The sequence below is a fragment of the Geospiza fortis genome, unplaced genomic scaffold, assembly GCF_000277835.1.
Source record: "Geospiza fortis unplaced genomic scaffold, GeoFor_1.0 scaffold403, whole genome shotgun sequence".
Lineage (NCBI taxonomy): Eukaryota > Metazoa > Chordata > Aves > Passeriformes > Thraupidae > Geospiza > Geospiza fortis.
The window spans coordinates 3,740,201-3,749,830 of NW_005054336.1; the positions used below are offsets into that span (position 1 = coordinate 3,740,201).

The following is a 9,630-nucleotide window of genomic DNA, read 5'->3' on the forward strand; positions in this document are numbered from 1 at the left end:
TACTCTTCCCCTAGCCACACTGCCTGCACGCCCAGGGCCACGCTTTGCGGATCCTGTCCAGTGAGGAATAAAAGCAAAAGCTCACACAGATGAGCTCCACATGCCTGTTGTAAGCAGTTGCAAGCATCAGAAACTAGAAGGGAGCAGACTGGTTACTACTTATTGTCCACCAGTGTGTTCAAAGTGTTTCTCTCAGGTTTCTCTGATTAAAATGTTTTATAAATCCAGTGAATACTGACATATCTGTTTTTTTAGAAAATTAAAAATTCCCCAAACTCCTGATATGGTGCAATTTTCCAGGCACGTTTCTATGTTTTCTTCTAGGAATAACAATCAAGATTTCATTCTTGACAACTTTTTAATTTTTGCAAGAAAAGCTAAAAATTTGGCTTTGATTCTATGAAGTCTTTTACTGCTTTTTGTTCTGCCTTATATGAATGCAAACCATTTTGGGAAATTTTGAAATAATTTTATCTAAAATGCTGTATTATAAGACCACATGATATCTTAAGAGCTGTTAAAATTCTCCCATTGATGGGAAGGGCTCTCATGTGCTGTCCTAGGTTACATGCAATAGTACATCTTCTAAATTCCCCATGGAACATTTTTTGTAAGTTAATATGGTAGGTGATGTGTGGAAATGGCATAGTTCTTACTGAAGTGCTCTTTCCTTTGCTGCTACTACCTTTGAGAAGTGCTGCAATTCTTCTCAGAGTATTTTTAACCATTGGCTATTTGGATTCAAAGTTTAATTGCAAAGATATAAAAAATTTCTGTATATGTGATGTGTAACTTTAATACTTTTTTCTTTTATCACAAAAATGGCCTGTTTGATACAAATCGTTGAAGGTTTTTGTCACATTTTTGATGTTAATCAAGTCAGAAATCTGAGGTGTGACTAAGAACACTCTTGAATTAACTGTGCCAAACTCCTCTAAAACTGTGTGGTAATTCTGTAGAAGGAACAGTTGATCTGTAGACAATTTTTATTTTGTTTTAAACCACGCATTTGTCAATAGATACTCATTTACTCTGCCTGTGAACTTGATGGCTCGGAGGTCATCAGAGAGGAATCTCACCATCTAGGAATAGTCCTAAATCTCATTTGTAATACAATTTGAGGAAATTCTGAGTTGTTTTATTTAAAATGATTTTGAGAGCTATATTTATGTGTAAATTTGTTTTGTTTTACTTCTTTTATCCAGAATTGTGACTGATTAACTTCTGGTTATTTTTTCCTTGGTGTAGGTGTGGTAAAAGCGTCCATTTTCACTGCGACTTCAGTGCACATCCCGATTATTGTAGCAATCTGTTAAAGCAATTTAATTTTAAACAGAAAAGTAGCATATTGACCCTGTGTAGGGTGATTAGTCCTGTTCCCTCTGACAAAGCTGGGTGACATGAGCTCTCCCCTCCATAGTCAGAGGGGTGAGTGCCCCGTGCTGTCCTCCCTGGTGAGGGACTAGGTATTCCCCTCATCCAAAAATTGCATGTAAGACCCAGGAGAACTGCATAGGCTGAAATGCCTCCTAACCAAGGCAGCTGCAATGAGTTTAGTTCCACAGTTGTAATGCTGTCAGGGAGTATTGTTTGGACTTGTATAAAATGCACTTTTGAAACCCTAGTTCCATTGCTCAGCTTGGCAGACTTTTTACTAGAAGTTTCCCAATCCTGCCTTGTTGAGGGAGATAGCAAGGATTGTCAGTACTTGTGGGTTTGGATCCCATGGTTATTAACACTTCACAGCCTACAGACAAAAGATCTGTTTATGCCTTGGGAGAGTTAGCACTTCATCTCTTGAGCTGTATGATCTGAGTGAGTGCAGTGCCTCCTTTGGGTACCAGTAAATCCACAGAGAGTCCACCCTGCTCAAAGCAACAGACTCTCTTATATGCTCATTTGCAGAACCTGGTATATTTTAAAATGTCATTTCACTATACCTGATGCAAAATAGTATTTTCTTTACTTTTTACATCACTAAATCCCCGTGATTAATAGTTTTGTAAAAGCTTGCTCCTTTCTAAAATTGAGTAAATTCAAGCATTTTGGAGAAGTATGTTTGAAAATAGAAGTCTGCTTTTCTTTTTAGGGAAGTAGGATTAAAAATTGATAAGATGATTTGGAGAAACTCTTAGGGTGATAATTCATGAAAAGTTTCTGAAATTTATAATTTCTTACATTGATTTTAATATTTCAGTATTTTAAATATTTTGTTGTCAGTGGAGGCCATTCATTAAAATGGCCTACTTCTTCCACTTCTAGATAGACTTGTGTTTGATAGGGAGAAAAAAAAAGTAAGTCAAGCTATAACAAAATCGATGTTAAAACTAGATTTAGAAACAAAAAACAATCCAAAACTCTGCATTCTACACTTTGGCCAACAATCCAGGATTGAAGGGCAGTGAGATAATTCTTTTAGAACAGCTAGTATTTTGAATTGCTGCACAAAATTAGTGTAATTAAAAATCTGTTTTGCAATTCATTAGCTCTAAATTTTATAATTTTTTTTAAAAAGTTATTACAGTTATGTCCTGATGCATCAGAAGAAAATTTTCTTATTAAAAAAACTATTAACAGCTGTGGTTTCAGCAAAGACTTTAGTAAACAGGCAGCAAAGTTGTGATGTACTTAATACAGTAGTATATAGGGCACTTCTTACCTGCCATTAAAAGCTTATAATACAGCAAATTAGATATCTGTGGCACCCATTTTTTAATTGCACTTTATTAATTTTAAAAATGTGGTGAAATATTGATAAAATTTAATGTTGTAAGCTTGTGTCTTTGCTTTTTTTATGCAAAAAAGTAAATGCATGGTAATTAGCATCGTAACAAATGCTTTTGAATGTAATATCTTATTAGTGGCTTAAAACTTCATTTTTTAACAGATGCATTGTAAAAGCAGACTCTTGGCATGTCACCAGGTGTCTTTTCTGTGGGCATATCAAATGGAAGGAGTGACTCTTGTAAAAAATAGCTTGGTTTTCTTTTCTTTTCCATTCTTCAAAACCAGGTGACAGTAGCTTGCTGATCATGGGACAGACTGTTGGTACCAGTTAGGCTGTATGTAGGAATGCAAGTTTCCCTTTTATATGGCTTTAATTTTTCATCAAAAGATGAGTAAATACCACTTTCAGAACTCTGCAGGAGAGTGGTAGGTTAGGTATTCTGTAACTGATTTGTGGAGTCAGTACTTGCAGAGAGGAAGTATACTTCAAATACTCATTTTCTCAGAGTGTTTCAATGGATTTCAGTGGAGTCTCACACAACAGGGATGCTGTATGGGTTATCTGTGTGGATTCTTCAGTGGTAAGAATTACATCTCTGAAGACTACTTTACCTCTATAAATACATGCTATCTTGAGGGAACTCCATAATTTAATAACTTAATTGCTTAAAACATAGTCCATTGAATAATGAAATATGTGCACAGGAAAATGAGGGGAGCTGGCTTCATATATAAATTCTTAACAATTCCAAATTATGTACTAAAGTTTATTAAAAGTTATATTAGTTACAGTGTTTGGAAGAGAATGACTTCCATCTTTGCTTCAAATATTGTGGGAGAAGATTACTCATATTGCAGAACTAACAACCTAAGGGTAAAAGCCTACACAAGTGAGCAAATGCATTCAGGCAGCTTTAAAGAGGAGAGGAGGAGGAGACTTTGAGTACACCCCTAGAGATCCAGATGTCTTCCTACTGCTGTGCTTGGGACAACAGCAGACAGATACATAGCAGAAAGGTTTAGGTGTTTGTGTCTCTGTTCACGATGGAAAATTACATTTTATTCTTTAGAACTTTCAAGCTGTATAAAATGGAATACCAGTTGTTGATTATTGTACGAAGAGGAGTTTTTCTCATGGCTTTGTGTGTGTTTAAGCATATGTATGTTCAAACTTTATGTAAAAGACCATTTAATAGAGAAGTCTGAAAAATTGTTTTGTGATGCTTCTGCTGAGCCAGTCAGGAAAATAAAGGGCTGCTTGACAATTACTCCAGCTTAGGGTCTGGCGTGCTCTTGGCTGCTGCTGAAAGCCATCAATGAAGCAAATAGAAAGGGACTAGAATTTGCAAATGAAAAAGTGCAAGTGTAGAAGACTGAAAACTACTGCAAGCCCCTTTCATATTTTAATACCCTACTGTACAACAGCATTATCTGACTACAAGGAACTCCACGAGGGGCAGTTTGTTCCTGTCAGATTTCTCTGTCTGTGGAATACAGGCAGAAAAAGAACGGTACTTTATTGCTGATACCCTGATTGACGGCAGCCAGGTGGAAATAGTGATAATATTTGTGAACTTTTAACCTTCATCCAAACCTGGATAAAATCTGTGTTAGGCGAAGTTCTTAGGATTTTCTGAAAGCAACTTGAAAGTTGTTTTTCTGGCAGAGAAGATGAAATATGTGCTGCCTGGGTTGTTTAGAGATCTGGGATAGAGCATCAAGTCATACTTTTAGATGGTAACACTTGGTAAGGTTTCTTATCCATTAAAAATTCCTACTAGCTACCTCCTTTCAAGTCTTGTTCTATTTATAATAACCAAGCACTTTATAGCTCAGTAAAGAATGGAAGGTAGCTATGAAGAATAAATAATATTGTTTGGTATAAGAAATATTTTGGCAAAATTTCTTCTGAGAACAGTTTCATTGTGTGATGTCCTGCACTTAGCGGGCATCTGTTTAATATGAAGTATATACATTTTTAACCTAGTTGTGAGTAAAAGAAGTGTCTGTAAGAGAGTGAAGTACGAAGAGATCAGCATGGCTTGGTATCAACCACATAATGATTCATTGTGCTATTTATAACTTCCTACTTACTGAAATTGAAAATATAAAAGCAAATAAAATATTCTGTATTGTATCTTTATTTTTAATCTATGTGTGGGATGTCAAACATTGTACTTGTCTTGTGGACAGGACATGCTTTTATGAGCCTATAAATATTTAAGTATATGAGAATCTGCACCCAAATGGAACATGTTGCATGTAAATTGTCTTCTAAGTTTTTAAATTTTGGTATTTTTACAAATTTGCTAGGTTTGAAAGCAACATTTAAATTTGAATACTAAGCTGTAATACAGAATACAAAATTTTGAATGCAATGTGGTTTTGTTTATAGTAATCCTATTCCAGTTTCACAAGAAACACCAAATCATAAGGGGAAGGGAGGAAAAGGGCTAATCGTGAGCTCGGCTATATAATTTGCACACTTAATATGCACACATCCAAATGTCCTGGATTTGTTTTTAGCATGCATTTACCAAACAGTGTTTTCTTCAATATTGACAGATACCTATTTATGTAGAATAAGCACAGCTAACCTGTTATAAAATCAAATTAGAAAACCTGTTTGGAAGAAATGAGTTACAAGTTAGGCATAAGTAATGGAGCCTGTAATTCAAAAATGTTTATATAATCTATCTAAGAAGAAACTTGATGAGTTTATCTAACTTATGTGCAGAGCCAGGATGAAAACTGTAGATTCTGCTAGACTGATTTCTGGTAAATCTTGACAATCTGGTTTGCAGTAAATTCTAATACTGTCACAAAATGTCAGGATCACATTATTAAATTCAACTGGTAGTGTGACCTGATTGGAGTAGCAATCCTTATCACGGCACAAGAACTTAAACATGCAATATAACAATTCTGAAGATTGGTGATAAAAGTAATCCATCATAGCAAAGTGAATTATTAAGTATTATGGGTTTAAATTTAGTTTCTATTACAAGAAACAATCTGAATTATTTGTTAGCATTTCAGTGATATTGTAAAGCATTTCTGTATTTTGTTTGAACAGTTTAGGAGCTTGCATAAAATTATATCGGCTGATTTTTTTTTCCCTTTGATATATGCAATAATGTCAATAAGCAATAAATTGCATGTTGTATGCAAGGTATTGGTACATCATAATAAAGGAAAGGAACACAACTTCTTATTTTGTGATTTTTTTCTTTCTTAATATGGTAAGAGCTTATGTACCTATAATGAGTACTTCATGAAAGAACAGTCTGAGGGGGTTAAATTCTGAAACAACTGGCTTTTATGGTATCTTGAGATTTCATGCTGTATCTTATTTATTTTAAAAAAGGTGAAGATGGGTATATGAGGTCTGAGCCCCGCTGTGGCTCAGGTGGCTGGAATTTTGAATGCTGAAATTCTATGTAGGATATCACTGGGGCCAAGAATGTAACTTAAACTACAAATTTGTATACTGGGGAATTGTATATTATGTAAATTTGTGTATTGGGGAAGAACTTTTGGATTGGATAGTATAATTCTATTGCATTGTCTTGCAATGCCACGTGTGCCAGGGCATAGACTGGACAGTTTTCTGAAGGCTCTGGGGATAAAGAGCTGCTGTTGTCAGCATATTAGAAATATGATGCACTACACAGTCCCTTACTGAATACTAAAATGGCAATTAAGTTCCTCAGAATGGCAATTCCTAGGTTCTATATGTGCATGGAAGCATGAATTGTGTGGTAAAGCCCACAGGTCTCTTTGAGCATCCCTAGAGATTGCTGCTGTTTTATATCTTAACCACTGGCTTCCAAGCACAGGTTTCTTTGGGTTTTCCTCTGTTATGCAGTGGTTAAATTGCTAGAAGAAAACACAAAGCAGTCCAGTGTTTTTACTTTTTTTTCTTTCGTTTTTTGAAGGGTATTTAGTTGCATTTGTAAATTATATACTTAAGGTACTGATTTTACACTGCTAGTGTAGTAAACTACTCATTAACTAATGGGTCTGTTAGAAAGTGAGTGGGAGTTTCTGGGAACAGATGTTCTTTGGGGTCAGATGCTATATAGGTCAGATTTCCAACTGCTTGAGGAAGGAAAATGGGGCTTGGTAGGAGGCTTTTGTATTGGCACTAGGCAGCTTTTAACACTGAATAGTGGGAAGGAGGGACTGAGCATGGCTGGGAACAAGGGATGCCTTTCAGTGAGCCATTCTTAAACTGATGCATTCAACAAATCTTGCTTAAAGAGTGAGAAACATTATCTCTCCCTAAGATGTAGGATATAGGAAGTATTTTTTACATCCACTTCTTTGTCATATTTGAATGCACAGGTGCTTTTCATTTTTTCCCCAATTTTTATTACTCTTTGTATTCTTGCTGAAAACTTTGGTTTCTCTCCTCATATTGGTGTGATAATTTTGCACTAAGATTAAAAAAAAATCAATCTTTGCAATGGATATCTGTCATATTTTAGAAGGTGGGGTACTGTGGTGTCTTCTTTTGCTCTACTTTTCTGGAGTTCACAGTGCAATATACCTATGGGCAGACTCTGCTTCATTGAGATTGGGACCTTGGCGTTCTTTGTAAAGAAGCCTTTAAATTGAGTAAAAAATTTTTGCTACTTGGCTTATCTGACAATAGTGAAAACTATTATCTATACAATGACTAATAGAGCAGTTGTTGCTTCTGGTGGAGAGTGATGGTGGAAGCAAGAGAGATGGCATACTGACATCTACAGCATTATGTACTTGGAGATGAAGGAGTAGAAGCAAATTTCCATTTGAGAACATCAGAGAGACAAAATCTGTTTTACCATGGAGTCCTTCTGCACCTGACTTGAAATATTTAGAAGCAGAGATTTCAGTTGCTCTGTGGGAGGATCTTATTAAACAGTGTCATTAAGTGAATACAGAATGGGTGACTTGTGGCTGTTCAGCCTGGAGAAGAGAAGGCTCTGTGGACACTCCAGAGCCCCTTCCAGTATGTAAAGGGGCTACAGGAGAGCTGGAGAGGGACCTTTTACAGAGGCATTTAGTGATAGGACAAGGGGGAATGGATTTAAACTGAAAGAGGGCAGGTTTAGATTGGATGTTAGGAAGAAATTCTTCCCTGTGACAGTGGTGAGACATGGGAACGGGTTGCCCAGTGAAGCTGTGGATGCCCCTGTTCAAGGCCAGGTTGGATGAGGCTTTGAGCTACCTGGTATAGATGTCAGGAAAATTAATCCACAAACACCTGAGGTTTATGTCCAAAAAGGAGACAGAGGACTCCTGCAACTTTATTCAAATAAAAGGAGAGGTCATGGGGCATTCCCATGGGGTCTCTCAAAATTTTTAGGGGACACATTTTTATCCTTATTTCCCAGCCGCATTTTTTTCCTCTCTCTTTCCTCATTGGCTGAGATACTTCAGAGGTACAGACTCCCTGAAACACTTAATACCTAAACCCCCCACCCCCTTTTTTCTTGTGTCTCCATTCTTTTTCTCTAAATCCAGAGATTTAGCACAGTCTTGAGTGAGTAGCAGACTGTGTCAATTAGTGGAATTTCTATGGAATTTGTGGTTTCCCCCATTGCTTTTTTCACCTCTCTGTATCTGGCTATATCTACCATCAGGCCCAGAGTTTGTTTGTAGACACCTCCTTCTCATTCCTTTCATGGATTTTCAGTGGATTTCATGGGGAAGGTGTCCCTGCCTATGGCACAGGGGTTGGAATGAAAGGATCTTTAAGGTCCCTTCTAACCCAAACTATTTTGTGGTTCTGTACATGTAGCAGGTGAAGACTTTAAATGATTGTTCAGTGCTGCTTACACAGCTGTTACTGTGAGTGTAGTCTTGGATACTGCAGTAAAGCCAAATATGCCTGAACTGGGAAATGATGGAGGCAATCAGAATGTTTTCTAGGGCATACAGTAGAGATTCGGTTCCTGACATAATGCTAAATTTCTATCTTAAGGTTCTCAATATGCTGTGCTAATAATTCCTGCGTGCAGAGGGGGTAGAAAATAATTTCCTCTTAAGTAATCAAGACTATAAAAGGGCAAAAATGACTAAAAGGATTAATATTTGGTATTGCTTTATACTTGTATTTTTATTTCATTTTCACACTGAATGGCAATGTCCTTGTTAATAAGAAGGATCCTACTTTGAAAGATGGCATGTAAAAGTTTGGATTTTCTGCATCCTAAGCTACTGTAATAACTATGTCACTTGAAGATTAAATTCCTTTCTCCTTTAGATCTATTTTTAATTGTTACAATGAAAGAGAATATTTGGGAAAAAAACTATGGTTATTTTAAAAATCAGTTGTAATTGTTATACATTTAAAATGAATGTTTCTCGGCTCCCCACCTGCTTTTTTGCACTTGACAGCCTCTTTAGAGCCCACATGGTGAGATGAACATTGAAATAGTCCTGTGGGGTTTGTAGGTACTGTTACAGTGGTTACTGCATAGCCGGGTCTTAGCACTTGTTGGTCAAAAAGGGATGCGATGAAGGCAGCATTCTGTGCTTTGACGCACAGTGAGCTCCATCTTCTGTGTGTTATGCACGGTACTTCTTACACACGGGCAGGTAAAATGCATCTTCTGGCTTGGAAATAAAGCAGGATTCTTAGGAAATCTTAAAAGAGCTGTGATACTTTTCTTGGCTAGTTGATGTTTAAAAATAATCTTAAATGATTTTAGTATCTCCGCAAGCTTAATACTAAAGAGGATACACCTTTACGGTACTGGTGCTGCTAGTAGTTTGTGGGTTCCTTCTATACTTAAGCAATTATTTGCGGTTGTAAGGGGCAATGATTTCACATACAAGCCCACAGCACGAGGTACGAGCACACGAAGCTCTCGCTGCCGCAGCTGCCCGGGGCTTCCCCCGCGCCTCGGGTCC

At 36.8% G+C, this 9,630-nt stretch overlaps 1 protein-coding gene across 1 annotated transcript in view; it reads left to right on the forward strand.

Annotated features, from left to right (window-relative positions):
• TLCD4 (TLC domain containing 4) overlaps nucleotides 1–5,934 on the forward strand; it is a 21,204-nt gene extending 15,270 nt beyond the window's left edge. Inside the window, exon 7 of the mRNA XM_005422087.2 lies at nucleotides 1–5,934. The gene's annotated coding sequence lies outside the window, so the exon portion shown is untranslated.
• The last annotated feature ends 3,696 nt before the right edge of the window (nucleotides 5,935–9,630 follow it).